Below are 17,058 nucleotides of genomic sequence, written 5' to 3' on the forward strand. Positions count from 1 at the left end.
CTAATCCTAAAACAGTGAATATTTCCCCTCCCCATTCTGAATGTTTACAAGCATTTTTTGTTGTCAAAACAATATTCTTATAAACCAGTGTCTGTGCTGGGGTATTTCAGTCTAAGCATGTGGCTAGATATATAGAGAAACACTCAGAAAACAACTTAAACAAATAAACAGCCCCACTCTTGAACTTTATGCTCACAGTGATCTCTGTCATCATAAATCACACTTAGTGTTTGACTTAGCAGCCTTAAAGGAGGGGGGCTAGAGGAGAGAGCAGGGGAAAAAAAAAAAAGTCACCCTCTGTTCAAACAAGCTGACAACTTCTTGCTTAAACATGGAGCATAGGAAGGGCCTGATCCAATGTTGAGGAGCACTGATCTTGTGAGGAGACAGACCTTGTGTCTTTGGCAGAAACATTACCACAGGAGCATGGAAAACATTCACAGGTTTTTGCTAAAAGCCCCAGAATCCCTCCAGAGAAGAATCCACAAACCAGCACGATGTCTCTGGTTTTGTATTAGCTATTCAGAGTCTATTTTCATTTATCAAATGATCAAAACACAGTCCAGCTCCCAAAAAAGACAGCTTCTGTATTAAGATATAGAAGGGTTTAGGGAACAAGATCATTTCAGAAGGCCTTCAAGGGAGGCTGGGTAAGGAGCTTATAAATTATTTTTTTCAAGTAATTCTCTTATTTCTCCTAAAATGAGTCATCTATGGTGACAAATCCATCCAGAAAAGCTGAGGTAGTCTCTGTTTTCAACATACATCGTTTTCTTTATTCTGCCATGACACCAGATTGTTCTAGATTTATATAAACATTAATGGAATCAATCACATGATCTTCTTTGGGAATACTGAGGAAGAAAAGATGGCTGTTGGAGAAGTCATGTGGGGGAGGAGGTGGGGGCAAGAAAAATTGATTTGATAGCCAAAGCTTGCTTTTTTTTTTTTCCTCATTGTCAAATGGTGCTGTTTAGGTGATGAAAAACAGCCGGGCCTTCAAACACTTGATGAAGCAATAAGGTCCACATGCTGAAGTCTAACATGAAGCAAAGGTGTTAATTACTGGCTTGTAGGGAAAAAAAGAAAGAAAAAAAAAAAAAAAGCTCCACCTGCACATTATAACGTCTGAACCTTTGTTTTCCCAGGAACAGGAAAACTATAATTTAAACAACCTGTCCCATTCATCGGTCTTTTATGAGGAAAAATTTGAATTTTAAGGCAGATTATGACCGTGAGTGACAGAGAGAGCTACACAACCACTTTTGCACATTGAACTGATTTAAGAATCAAACAGCTTCTAGACAGAGAGATTAGCTAACACTTAGTGTGGGACCGGCCCTCATTATAGCTTCAACCTAGACAAAAATAGATCCTGAAAATCTTCAGCATGCTGTAAACAAAATCACCAGAGTCCACAGCATCAGCAGATGGGCCTGATTTCCAGCTGCTGTGGGTCAGTCATGGATTCTGACGTCAGGTTGTGGCCTTTTGTATCTGATAACTTACTCCTGCCAATGGAGCTCATTGGAGCTGATATGCAAGGATTGACCTGTTTGCTTTATCTAACAGTGTCCAAACAACATATGCTTGCAGGGGAAGCTGTAGAAGCCATGGAGGTGGAGTGCTTCCCTCTCCATCCTTACTGTTACATCCATGGCATCCCACGTGATGTTTCCAACGATACTAATGTAGTGTGATTGAACAGTGAGTGAAATGATAGCCTGTTGCCTCCTCTCACATCGCCTTCCTCACCCTGGCTTCCTTCCACACCGTCCTATTTCCTTTCCTCGATTACCTTCTCTCCTTCTCTTGCCTTCCTTGAACTTTGTTTCAAGACAGATTTTCACCACTAATCCTTCATCATTTATTTTTTCTTCTCAGAACTGCATGCGCCACAGGGATGTAGGTCTGGCTGTAACAGGGATGTAGGTGAAGGCATGGGGCCAAATGGCTGCGGATATAGCCCTGCCTCTGTGATAGTTCTGGGAGGAAAGGTGAGATTGCCTCTGGCCAGTGAGCAGTCAGCAGCACTACAGCATCTCCTGCTTCTGACACACTTTCACTCAGCAGCTCTATGTGGTAGGGAAAACAGCAGAGAAAACATCTTCGTAGGATGTGTCTGTCCAAAATCAGCAGAGCAAAGCTCTCCTTGTCAGCTTGTACAGAGCTTCCTGTTTTGATGCATGATTCCCTGATTGCTACTTAATCCAAGTTTGGCTTTGAAAGATTACAAAATACATTTTTGGCAACAGCTTTCTGAGATTCCTAGCAAACAAAATTTTGGGGGGAAGATGTCGAATTCTAATAGAGCTCTTCAGGAGAAATGTTTTCTAACTACAGCTACGATGAGCACTACTACATTTAAGCATTGTTGTTGCATGTAAATGCATATGAGATAGAACTGATACACATTTTTTCTATAAATTATTTATTAGCACTGTTGTTACCAAAAAGACTATAACCCTATGAGACCATGTGACCCCTGACAAGATTAGACATGAGGCCCAAGCTGAAACAGCAGAGCTCTTGAATTTGATTCAAAGGATTGTGTCCTTCCACAGCTGCAACTGCAATAGTAGGAGACTTGAAAGTAACAAGTGCCATCAGACAATCTCTCAAGTACAATTAACTTTGAGAGAGTTATAAAATGCAATATTTTAAGCTGAAGGGATGGTACAGAACAGAACTCTTCACAGTCTTCTGTATGCAGGCATGAAACTAGAAGAAAATTTAAGATTTTCAGGAGATATAAAAATTAAAAATAAATTTATGTGACACAATCCTAATAATTTGGGGAATATGGAAATATACAGCATTAGAACACTACCCCAGAATTTCTGGTTACACTAGAAGTTTCATTTAGTTGATATTATTTTCAGCCTGAAGGTTGTATTTTTTTTTTCTTAATACATTTTTGTTTTTTAAAGAGGTGTGCCATAACGTAGAAGTCTCTTTGATGCTCCTGAATGTGTGGATAAGATCATTCTGCAAAATGAATGGACGAACCAGCAATGGACATGCTCTGGACCCAGCATACTGTTCTCCTTGCATATATGCACAGAAATATCCCACTAGGCATAAAAAAATTCAAGATCAGTAGCTTCTTCATTTCGTAGGCTTGCAAAGTACATCGTATATTCTGCATATTGCTGTAATCCAAGTAAGGGGTGCTTTTTAATCAATTACCAAGATCTCAGCAGATTTCTCAGAAACACAGCAATGACAAACAGACCTCTGATTACAGCTACTCTATTAAAAGTTTTGGAAAGGGAAGGTTTCATGTCCTGGCTTCCTCATGCTCCAAATAATGTTTAGGGCATATATTAAAAATCTAAACACCATCCATACATATGATTCTTACAATTTACGTTCAGTCAAATATTGAAAAAAAAAATGCTGGTACATCACATTTTATTAATTTTCATTTCTCACTCAAACTGGTTCTTTGTAGTACACTCTACTAGGTTAGATCTAGTAGAAATATGGTTACATAACCATACCAATTTTCGTAGAAATCAAGAAACATCCCACCTAGATATCCACAGGCAAACTTTTTTGGATTTGATTTTCTGTTTGTTAAGAGAAAAAAAAAAAAAAAAAAAAAAAAAAAAAAAAGACTACTGATTCCTGCAAAGGCATAAGGCACAAGCCTGAAATAAAACAGGAATAAGTTAGCAAAGGTTTGGATAAATTTCAGCTGTAAAATTTTTGCACCTAATGCACTGAGATGCTAGACCATGTAAGATTGTATGATGCAGAAAACTTAAAACATGTCACAAACTGACTAATTAAATCTTGGAACCACTGATAGATATCATTGGAAAGATGTCTCTGAGGTGAAACAAAAGAAGACTTGGAAGGGACTACCACAGTGTCCATCTTTAAAAAGGAGTTAGAAGAGGAACAAAGAAATTTTTACATTACCACTCCAGGTTGCCAAAGAAATGTTAGAACAAATAATCAACAAACCATCTGTAAATACCTAGAAAATAAACAACACGATAAGTACAAGCCAGTTTACATTTGCCAGAACAAACTGTGCTAAACCATAGTAATTCCTACAACCACATAACAGAACTTGCGGATAAAGAAGTCATAGTTGTTGTATAGCTCATCCTTAGAAATGTACCAGACAGTATGACGTGATGTGCTCCAGATAAAATTGTGCAGTGTGGACTAGGTGAAAGGAAAATATAATTCTCTTTTCAGAAGGGACCAATCAATGGCTAAAGGGTCTTTCCTACATTAAGTATAATTCAGTATTTTCATTAATAATTCAGGAAGAAAAAAAATGTATGTTTATCAAATATCAAAAACAAGGTGTTTTCCAAATTTGATGAGTGAGCTGGACTCTTAATGTACTGAAGGACAGAAAAGATCCTCCTACACTGGTGTTAACAATCAGAAAGCTGTAGGATTCTGATCACAGAAGTAAGGACTATTTACACAGGAATAAATTGTTGCATGAACAACAGTTAGAGAGAGAACTGGTACCATAGAAGTATTTAGGTGGGAAGGAAGCTAGGGATTATAAAATAGATTACAAGGTGAACAATGTCATAATATTGTTCAAACGACAAAAAAAAAATGTTGCCTGAAAAACATTTACAGTATGCAAGAAAGAAGATTCTCCTTCTTCCATGTTAACAGCCTGCAGGGCCTCAGCTACAGTATTTTGGGAAAAATGTTGAGCATTGAATTCTCCAGAGAATTACACATTAAAGGTCTAGATAATATGCCTTAGAGACTGGAAGATTTGAGGTTGTTTGGTTACTAAAGAGAGAATGGAAGGAACATGCTAAACATCCTAAAACGTATAAAAGAAGGCTGCAAAGAAAAAAGGTTTTCTACGTCCTTGGTCTATTAATGACAAGATTAATGGAAAGATTTAAATTAGACATTAGCAAAGGTTTCCCAATAGTATCAACAGTGAAGCTCTGGAGTAAACACTTGATAAGGCTGTGGCCTGTTCATCACAAGAGGCTTTTAAAAATGATCAGACAAATATGTGTGAGACATGATGCTGATGTGGTTGATACTATCCTTCCTTATCCATTATTTTGAGGTCCTCTTTATGCCTGTGATTCTATGAAACCACAGTCCACAGAAAACTAGCAACCACTGTCATGATCTCTAGACCCCTATGAAACAGTGAATCTCTGTAATATAGTCCTCAAATAAAAGCTTAATGGTAAGGGCTGACAGTGGTCCACAAAAATGTGAGGTTTGGCAGAGGTCAGTTAGCTCAAAAAGCTGGGAGATACTGGCACAGGCCTTCCCTTGAAGTCTGAACTCATTTTACATCCCACCTTTATTCAGCCACAATCTCACTGAAATATGGGAGGAGAAAAAAAAAAAAAAAAAAAAAAAAAAAACACTCCTCCTCCCCCCCCTTAAAAAAAAAAAAAAAAAAATACATGGAAACCAAGAAATTCTCCCATTTTTGCAAGCAGTACTTTTTTTTCTTCCTTTTTCACACAGCTAAGGTGGAGTAACTTTAACCACCCAAGATGTATAATTATCACCCTGAAATGCACTGCCTGGAACATATTATTGCTGTCATGAAATGGAATTTATACACAGTAAGGAAACAGTTAGCCCCACAGATTTACTGGACATTATCGGCAGGGCTATGATATCAAGGGTAGCCAATCATACAGCTCCAAGTGAGCTCAGCACTCACAAACCATTCTGCGCTTGTAAGTACTTATTACCAATAAAACAAATGTTATGACTGTGTATTTTTAGGTAGTCCAGTTGATTTGTCAACCAGTCTGTTGTTCACTGAAGAGGTCTGTGTGGCATGATGAGGCTAACTCAGAGAACTTGAAGACAAGGTGTTTTCTTACACAATTTTGGTATTGCATTTCAGGAGCTGCTTTACAGCAGTACTGCTGAAGCAGAAGGCTACACGTGGAACAAAAACATTACAAACGATCATTTCTGCTGACATAGAGAATCCTTACACTGCTTCAGCACTTATGGGTGTCGAACTACAGCTGTACTCAAAGAAAAGGAAAGAACTACTGGACATTCCTGCTGCAGCCCCAACCACAGCAAGCCCTAACAGGCAGGCAGAAGTTATAAGTGTCTCTGTAACACTTACATGGGTCCAATGAAGGCACTCTGAGAAGTAACTCAGAAAGACTCCAGCTCACTAGCACCAGACAGACCTCACTACGCATTAGGATCTGGCTAGGTTTTAGAGCCATGACACATTTTGGCAGGTTGGCATCCGGCAGTTCAAATGCACCTGCTTACAATTAGTTACAAGAAATTCCATATAAAATACCTCATTGCTTGGATCAGGGTACCTTGACCACATATTCATATTTTAACCCTTTCAGTTTTCTAGCTTTATTAAAGGCTATCCAAAGAGGTTTTCTTTAACTTTGCTTGACCTTTTCTTTGTCAGGGTTTCCCTTTTAAGAGTTCAGTTAAGGACCTGATAATGAGGACAAAACAAATAAGCCCACTAACAGCAGTACAGGACACTGAATTGGACTGTCTGAGGACAATTAAAGAAAACGTAGCCAACTGAATATTCTCTGCAATTCTGAGCAGAAATGGATTAACTCCTAATATGGAGTTAATACTCTTCCAAAACATACTATAGCATTTCCTCGTACTGCTAATTATGACAATAAAAAACCTGCATTTGGAGAGGAAATGAAGAAACACCAAAATCACCTGGCCACCCAATACACGTGTGTTATTGAGCTATAAAATTCCAGTTTTGGAGTTGGCTAACATGTTTTGCTGTTACACTGATATTTTTAGTGCCTCACAGTATGAACAATGTGAAGAGTGATAGAATGCCTACTTTACATACTATTGTGGGGAAGAGGGATTTTTATTGGGATGAAATAATGAGCAATCAAATAAGCATGTTCTAATTGTAGCTAATAAATAGTCACAAAATCCTGTTAACTCCAACAGCCTGGGGCAAAAACTTCTTTATTTCAGGAAAATAAGAAGTAAATTAATTTGGGATAGGATGCACCTGGAGGAAGTTTAGATCTAATTGTCGGCCCAAACTAAATGTGAAGGATGTCTGGATCCAGTTGCATATTCATATTCCATCTTACTTCTATCTCTATAATGTGATGGAATGGGAAAAACCAAACTGCAGATCCAAGGATACAGATTATTTCAAGGATAAATATAAAACCTTTCTTCTTTGTTGAAACATAGAAGAACCTAGCAGTCAACAAGGCATAAAGTGTATACAAACATAGGCATCTGAAATTTAACTCCTTTCATTCATGTTCTACTTCTTTTGACAACACTAACTTACATCCCTAATTTCATTATTCTCTCAAATGGAAGGAAAGTAATACTCGATGATGTTGCAGCTTTACAGCAGCTAGAGATGCTGAATAATGATTGGCTGCTATCAGCAGCCTTTCAAGAAAGTCTGCATCTTGATTAACAGTGGGTAAGGAAATTCATTATCACAAAAGCATTTTTTCTGTTCTTCTTCCGTACTTTTTATTTCTTATCTGGGGCTTCAGTTAAAATGCAAAAATACATTAAATGACATTTTAATTGGAAAAAAAAAAGAAAAAAAAAAGAAAAAAAAAGAAAAAAAAAAGAAAAAAAAAAAACAAACAACATTTAAATGACATTTAAATTGAATGGACATTTAGAATTTAATATGTTAACAACAATGCCAGCTCTTTCTTGTAAAATCATGAAATTAACCCTAAGCTATATTGCAGCAATTTATTTATTTTATTTGAATCATTACGGTCAAAATAATATGGTGTGTTTATCCTCCCCTACTCTAGCTGGCAACTCTCCTGCTTCCTTTCGCTAACCAGAGGGGAAGGTGAGAGGCTGCTTTGCATTGTCTGGCAGGGGACGTTTGTCTCCTGGGAGAGAAAATGCCTTCCTACAGACTACAAAAAAGTCTTGGTAGACAGGATATACAGCACACTCCGTGTAAACTTCATTTTGATGTAATTAAGTGAGACTCACGAGGCACATCACTTTATGTGTTACTAAGTTTGCTCTGGCATACTCCAAGGACCTAAGCCCATCTGGGGCTAGAGAGCAAGGAAAAGGCTGAAGACTGCAGATTTCCGAGTGCAAAGCCACCTGGTAGATTTTGGATGTTTAAACCAAATTGTCCCATGTAAAGGGCACAGACTGTTTTAGGCCATGCAGATCTCAATGGTACCAGTATTACAGAAACTGATATATTTAAATAGGTATTGATAGAACTATAGAGTAACATTTAAGGAGGACTGAAAAGGACACAGGCTGATCCATTTCAGTCTTATACAGTAAAAAATTGAGTTAATCCAGAAATATGACATTTCAGAAAATTTTCAATCTAGGATAAAATATATATATATATATATATATATCAATATTGCATTGTACCAGAGGAAAGGAACTGTACAACCGTCTCCTTCTCTAAATCAGTTCAACCTTGCATATTATCAAAGTAATACAATCAAACTATTTTTTAATATCTAGTCAAAAAAAAGCCTGATTCAGTTAGAACAAGTCAATATTCTCATCAAATTCAGTAGGAGTTGTGGAGTTTGACAAAATGGGCACAGGCTTCTGCCTTGAAGTAATTTAGCTATAGAAAATACAGAAGACTTATCTTGTCACCAGTCTCTTTGTGTGCTTCTGTCTCATTTTCAGTAACCGAAGTAAGGCAATTTAAAAAAGAAAATGAGAGGAAAAAGCAACAGAAAATCTCCGAGGTTGTATTAAAGACTTTAACGAACAGGGTTCAACAAACAGTTTGCTACTCCAGCACAGATTTATGCCAATAAAAGCCAACTTGGGTCTTCAGTATAAATCAAATCTCCTTATATTTAGCTAGGCTTAGAGGATTCAGTGTCATAATCACATGATTCTAATAGCTGAAAGAATGGAATCTATAACTTGTATTTCTCTCCCTATAATTCTTGTTGATTTGACATAGTACCACTCCCTTCTTACATTTTGTTATTTCCCCAAAGCTTGAAATTCTAGTGAGAGCTGTAACAGCATCTCAATCCAACAGCTTTCTGATTGCTCCCTCTTCATATAACGATTTCCCTGAGTTCTGTGCTTCCTTGACAGCTCTTTCTCATTACAGAGCTCTACTTCATTACTCAATATCCTATCCTATATTGTCCCTAAATGGACAGATTTCCCCCACTCCAAGTCTCAGTAGGAGTCCATGACTCATTTTTATACTCTCTCCCCAGGAGCCATCAGTTTCCCAGGTGCATTTCATAAGGGATAGAGCAAATGGTTGCTTAGGCAGAAACATCTTTCAGGTGAATGCGCATCAAGGCAGCAGAAAAGCAGCATGCAGGAACCAGATTTACTTGCTTACCTTTCCCATTGTTTATTTATTCCCAAATCTAATTCCCTTCACAGGCCGTATCACCAATTCCTCTTGTTTTTCACAGTTGGCCTCTGCTTTACTATATCCTTTTCCCTCTTAATTTTAGCATGCTTAGGAGAAGCAAATCACCCAAAGAAATTCCTAGGGGAAAGTCCTGATGCAGCTATTAAGTACATAAAGAGGTGCTTGTTTGCTCAGCTTATTAAGGGGGTAGAAACTGTGCCAAGCTATAAAGAGCAGGAGTGTTACTACTTGATTATGGACAGCTGCTTCACACTGTTACAAAAGTCAGTGTTGCTGAATATTTGAGTTATGGCCATATTTTCATGATGATTCTATAGATGTTTGTGAAAAACTCCAAAGCAACAGCTTAACAAATGGTATTTACCATCCTTCTTTTTCCATAGGAGTTGTTATTCTGTTCGTATAGGTGCTTTCCTTATAACAGCCACAGTACACAAAGTGGGGATAAGCAGCTGCATTTTCTCACTTTAAATTCCCCTTTTACTTGTGCTGTGGTGTCAAGATTCTGACTTCCATGCCCGGTGGCTTCTCTGATCTCTTTTTCATTGGTAGCAAGAGCCTTTGCATTCAATTCCTACTGTATCATAGAGGGATTTTCAGTGGTGCCTGATTTCCTCTTATCTGTTTTTGTGGATCTTCACAAAAACAGTTTTCAGATCAACACGTGATGACTCTGTTTTCCCATCAAATTACCTTGGTATTAGAAAGGGAGATGGAGCTCCAACAGGAGCAAAAAGTACTTGGGCAATTTCTTAGCTTGTAAAATCAAATAAATGTAAATATCCACACTACATTCTTACAGTAGCTGAACTCACAGGGGTACACAGGAACTTGTACTACAAGCTGAGAAGGCAGTAATCTCTGTGATTCTACCTGAAACCACTGGACATATCATGAACTTCTCCAGGTCTCATGGACGGCTCCTGAAAGGTACAAGGCTTTGCAGAGGCGCTAAAGAGGAAACCACAAACAAAAAGGAAAGGAGGTTCTTTGTAAGAACAGCTGGAGAAAGAGAAAGCCTTTTGCTGCATCAGGAAGGCTGTGCTGGCTGCCTGAAGCCCTCTCCTAGGAGCCTGCACAGGTGCTGGGTTGCAGGCTGATGGCACACATGATGGATCACACACTGCAGCCGGTGCTCAGTGGTGACCTCCAGGTGGAAGCCCCACTGATGCCGGAGGTCCTGCACAGCCACCAGAGCACACAGGGAAAGAAGATGGATGGGATGTGTCTCATTGGAGGTGTGAGGTATGTAGTATTCCCACAGACATGCACAGGCCATGCTGGTCTGTCAAAACCCGGGTGGAGCATGGCTCTTTTATTCTGCAGGTTTATTTACAAAGCACTTTAGGAAGGAGGTTAGCATTATTCCTTGTATTTCACATCTTAACTAAGATCAACCAGAAGACGTGTAGCAAGGCCTGGCATTGATGCCAGCTCCAGCCTGCTGCCTACGAATGGCTTTGGTACAGATTTACCCATTCTGGTCTGTCATGTATAACAGACATTTTACATGCAACCTTTCCTAACAACATTTCTTTCTATTATTATTATTATTCCTCTTAAAATAATCCTGCCATTAAAACACAAGTGAATTCACAGGCATAAAACTCCATTTAAATAACATTATATTGACAGAACCTGACACAAAGCCTGGAAATTCAGAGTTATCGTTGGCATTCCCTGCTGAACTTGAGTCCCTGTGCCTTTTATTTTCCACATGAGCATTAGTGTCAGTCTTAAGTGCAGATTTCCTGACTTTTTCAGCCTGTGTCACAACCTTCACTTTATTTAAACACAGAATTTTTCCTGCAAATATCCACTGAACAGGTCACCAGAATTACAGTGTCATTTTTCTGCTTCTAAAGTAAGATCTGGCATATAAACTGAGAAACAATTCAGATCTTGATCCAAAGGCCTAACCTAGCCTGGTTCTAAATTTTCTGGATTTATGAACACACAAAAAATGATGGGCTGTGCATTTCCTTAAAAAACTTTCTGGAAGAAGAAATTCAAAAATAAGCAAAAGGTCCTCTCACATTGCCTTGCTCTGCTTTTGCAAAGGCAGGAAGTGCAGACAGTTCATTCACAGTCATATATCTAAGTAAATGCTGTTTATCAGATAACCCCCCTGGAATAGCTGCCAGGGCTTCTATCAGTGTGCTGAATTCTTGGCCATGCTGAGCTAGCTCGGCAATTCCAGCTCCTGGCGCACAAAAAGGGAGATGGAGAGTCAATATGAGCTGTGGAGTAATTTGTATAGGAAAAAAAGGAAAAGAGGAAAAAATAAAAATTAATTTTAGAGTCAACATGCCATGCTCTCCCCTGCTGCTTGATAGGCATACATGTATCTTGTTCAGGTACATGGCGTTATGTGCCCCTGGCATGTGCCTGAATGATATACTGGAAGCATAAGAAATTTGATGCAAGCCGACCTATTTTAAGAGGTCAGGACTCAACTTGCACGTTCACGCTTGTGCACACGCACACAGTGTTGTACACCTCATGTAGAGGGGCTGAAGGATCACAAAGATGATACCAGCAAAGCACATACTGCTCCCGAAATGGAATTAATCCTCCAGCCTCTGAGGGACCTGGGTAAGACAGTAATGGGCATCCAGGCTGGAGGTTTGCTGTTTGGCCCTGGCAAGCCAAATCTGGATCACAAGTGCAACAGAAATAGTCTGTTCACCAGCCCTATGACCTACTTCTAACACATCTGTAGCATCTCCTCTTTAAAGCTCCCTAGTGCCAAATCCTCCAAGTTTGACATTTGTCTATATTCTACTGCTTAAAAGTACATATGTGCTGGGACAACTAAGCAGCACCTGCATAGGACTGAAGACGTTAGCCAGGCATTGCTGCTTATAGCTTGACTGAGCCCTGTCCCAAGTCTGGCCAGGGTTTGACCACCCAGGTCTAAATCATCTTCCACTAACACCACATTGCAAATGCAGGGAAAAACTGTTCTCTTCAAATTATGCTGAATTCATGTTAAGCTTTCTACCTACCTAAACACATGAGAATTCTCAAGCAGTTACATGTGAGTAGTCTTACCCAAACTTATATAGGGGCAGAGTTTGGGCCCTTCTAGTATGTACATCAAGCATGCATACGGATTGTATTCACACAGATTGCTTTTGTACAGATGGGTACAAGCAAGCAACACCTCCTTACAGCAGTTATTTACCATGGTTGCTCACACTCTGTCATTACTGACAGACAGCAGGGTTGATATCTGTCTGTACTAAAGCCATTAAGTTAAAATTGACATTGTTCTGAGATGGTAAATTGCAATTTGTAGGAACAATCACTTAAATCAGCAATAAAATAAATAAATAAATAAATATGATTCTGAGCTTCTCAAAAAACATAACTCTAAAAGTAGCTCAGTGGTGGAAGACTGGGAAGATTACATTGTTCTTTGTCTCAGACATAGCTTGGTATTTTAAAAAAAAAAAAAAAAAAAAAAAAAAAGATAAAGACTATTTCTATCACTTACGCAACTTATACGGTCCATATGAAAAACTACAGGATAGGGTACAGTTCATATAATCCTCTTTAAAATAGAAAATAAGACAAGTTCTTATCACATACTTTACATATAAGATCACCATATACTGTGGCTCATTTAAGGCTTGTTAGTAAAGCTGCAATACTGAGATCAAAGCTGTACTCAAAAACATAATCTTCTTCTTTTAAGAAGAATCTGTAGATTACACAGTGTTTGCTGGGTGCACATAAACAACTGACTTCATGAAATCCAATTACTTAGCAGTCCTGAGATGATGCTCTAGTCTCATAAAGTTTGTCTTTGACAATTTGTTTTTATAGCAGAAAGCTAAAGTAACACATCCTTAGACCTGGTCACTGAATTGTCTATTTTCAGTTGAGAGTGATTTTGCCTGACACAAAAAACATTAAAATAAAATAATAAAATAAAATATTTTTTTAGGTGCTTTAAAATCAAAGAGAGACAAAAACACCCCAAAATATCTCAGATGAAGGACAGTGTAGACTCGGACTTACGCAATTCCACAATACCCCCCAGTACATGGATCCATGGGTTGGATTAACACATTCCAGAAGGCAAATAGGCCAAACACAGCTGGCAATTGTGAGAAGTTCAAGGGAACTATCAAACATAGACAAAATCATGCATGTAGCTCTTTTTTTTTTTTTTTTTTTTTTTTTTTTTTTGTGCGATTGCAAGACTTTATTTGCTCCAGACAAAGACAAAGACCTTGGTGCATGACCCCCATATATTTAATGAGGAAGCAGGTATCTGATTACCTCTGTGGCGATGGGCTCTTCTCCAGGATGGTTAATATAGGATTTAATAACATTATTAACTTCATGGCTCTGTTAGTACTCAAGCACTACAACAGTCTTTTTTTTTTTTCTGCCATGTCTCTCTCCATTTTTTAAAGCAGTTAAAAAGGGGATAAGAGTGCCATACCATTAGCTGCCACTATTGCTTTTGCAGAGTGACTATATAAGCATGCAAAGACTGCAAACAGGACACTGAACTCCTTTCCTTGTGTCAAGGACTCAAAGACAGAGCAAGCAAGAAAACAAAAAGTCAAACCCCACCTTGTTTTTCCAGGACGGCAGCACATGATGCTAAGTAAGCTCTTCCCACTTTGCACAAGAGCTGCTGGTGCTCACACACAGTGGGAAGAAACAGGTAGATTGTGGCAGGGGTGAGCCTCCTTGCCTTGGAAATACTGCCCTAAAATGACATGTTGAGGTTTGAACATTTGTAAGGGCAGTGAAGCTGATGGCATGGAAGCAGGTAACACTTGTCAGCTGAATTCAAGCCACCTGCAGAGACTGGGTGAGAGTGAAGCCTGTGCACACCCAGATCCAGCTGCCCCCCAGCACCCACTCCACTCTGGCTCTCCTCCCATGCCTGGAGACCCATTGGTATCCAGTGAAGGAGACTCCAAGCCATAGGCTCTCAGTTGGAAAAGGAAAAAGTGGCAGAAGGCTTTTAATCTGCAGGATAGTCTTTTCCTCAATGCATAATGTTTCAAAATCCAATTTCATGCTTTTGCAATTAGTAATACACATGGAGAGCTTGTTCCTAAAATTACATCGGAAAGTCTTAAGGACACAATGCATAAACATGCATGTTAGTACGTAGTGGCTGTACCCAAAAAGGTAAAAAAAAAATCTCAAATCCAGAAGCTTTGACATCACATGTATGCATAAGAGATTAAGTGAAATGCCAAAAGTAACAGTTTCAATTGGATTTCATTACTCTGTGATGAGGTTGTTCTCTGTTATTTTTGGTATAGCTCTTAATGAGATGAACAACCATGCCAGTCTAATAAGCATTTGCTTAAAAATCTTTATTTAATTTAGGAAAAAGTAACAAAATAACTGAAAAATAAATTCATTCTGAAGAAACAGTGACCAAAAAGACTGGTTTACAAAGCAGAATGTTTCCTTTTGCGTTCACGTTCATGTGGATAACAGGGCTGTGTTGGTGACCTCCCTAATATTTCCTTTTTTTCCTTTTCTTTTTTTCCTCTGGATTTCCGTGAAGCATGAACTGTTCTTTTAATGGTCTGGAACTAGAAGTTTCAGGGGGTGGAGGTGAAGAAAATGGGAGAAAGGAAAAATAATTTCACACTTAATACCTGATAGGGTGGGTCATTTTTGCAGAATGGAATATGATTTTTTTTTAATTTCTTCACTGAGCAAAATACATTTGTCCCATGTTCCTTACACCTCATTCAGCCATGAATGTCTCTTTTCTTCACGTACACTGCAGAAAGACGTCTTCACTTTGGAAAAGACTAAGTTAGACAAATAAGAAGGAGATTCTCCAAGCATGAAATTGGTTAACAAAAATGACATATTTCATAACAGAAATGAAAAATCAAAAAGACTTCTCCATGTCTCTGCATGAATTCTTCGCCTAAATGAGTGCCACATGTCAGGGTTTCTCATAGAGAAAGAGGAATTTTTCTTTCCGAATTTCACATATGGTACACAGTCTAAATCAGACGGAGATAAAAACACGACCAAATCATGAACAATTTCATTATGTGGTCTGTTAGGACATTAAGGTACCTGTTTATAGAAGAAGTAAACTTAAAAAATAAAAAATAAAAAGGCAGAAAATACACAATTTTATTGCCAGTAGGCCCAGTATTTGCTTTCTCATTGAGATTATTAGTGGTGACGTAGCACGTCATCATGATATTAGGTCCACTTTAGATGCTCTTCCACATGCTATAAGTGACACTTTAATATCCATATAAACAATTTACTTTCAGGGCCTCAGAAACTTTGTCATTCTCAAATTTGTGAAAGATTTTTTGATGTATCAATGGGATGATGTTACTTTGCAAATGGAGGCCTTGGCTAGAGGACATCAAGTGCAAAATATGGCAGGATTAGGTCTCAAGTCTCTGCTTATCTCCTTCAACTGCTCCTTCACAGTCTTGAAAGTTCTTGAAGGACATCCCTCATTTTAAAAGAATTTTAAAAAATGGTAAAGAGGGATTTTTTTTAATCAATATTTGAGAAGCAGGGCTGTATAGCTAAGAACATATAACCTTAAAACCCTCGTTAATGGCATCAACAATTTTTGTCATATAAAATGAATTTTGATATTTCTTCAGAGCTTTCCATCTAAAAAGAAAACAAGCAAGCAAGCAAGCAAACAAACATGATTACCTCTTGTTTAATAAATTACTTTTTCTACTTACCCTGCCTTTCAGTCTTCCAGGAATAATTTGGTATGTGCTCGGGTGTCTGCTATAAATGGAGATTAATAAAGCTTATGTTTTAAAGGAGTTTAATAAAGTCCAGAACAAATTAAACCAGAAGTAGCACAACAAAAAGCCTATTAATATTGCTACACTGGGGACCCCTTAAAGACACATAGCTTTGGTGTATTCCAAGTTCCATCTCACAGAGTACCTTGAACAGGATGTGGGTTGAGAAGTTTTCACAATATGCCTGGTTCTCGGTAAATCAGTTGTTAACTTTGGGGTTAGTTTTCACTGAAATTGTCAAATGATCATTGGTCCCAATTTGATTTCTAAAGCATTTTATTCTCTAATTATATGTGTTTTTCAGGGCATAAAATGACACACACTGGGTTTTGTTTAATCTACTTCTACAAAGTCAGGTAGTAAGTTTAATTATTCTAATAATAACCCTCACCATTAGGAAATGTTTCTTCCTCAATATAGTATTTAGACCCCCTTGGACCACCCAAAATATTTCTTATTACCCTGAAAATATAATATTACTTTCAAGTTAGTAATTTGTTACTTTGGGAGTCAAAGAATAGAATATGATGTAGAATACAACCTTGGGATGAGAAAAAGGAGAAGATAAGTAGTAATTCAGCTATGCTCATTTTAAATATCTACTAATATTTAGAACATTTCACTGAATTTGAGATGAAGAACAATTAATGCTGAGCTATTTAGCTGCCTAGTCTGTATTTTCAGAAATGTCAATACTGTTTCTAAATTTTAATTAAATTCCAAAAGAAAAAGAAAATATTTTCTAATTATCAATAATCATTCACAGACATGAACAATCAGACAAAGTAAGCAAAGGCCAGTATGTTCATATCACATAGTTAATTTACTAACAGCAAAAAGTATCCTATGCGTTAGTCAGCTGGCTATTTGCAATTGGTTATCTCAGGC

The sequence above is a fragment of the Aythya fuligula genome, chromosome 2, assembly GCF_009819795.1.
Source record: "Aythya fuligula isolate bAytFul2 chromosome 2, bAytFul2.pri, whole genome shotgun sequence".
Classification (NCBI taxonomy): Eukaryota; Metazoa; Chordata; class Aves; order Anseriformes; family Anatidae; genus Aythya; species Aythya fuligula.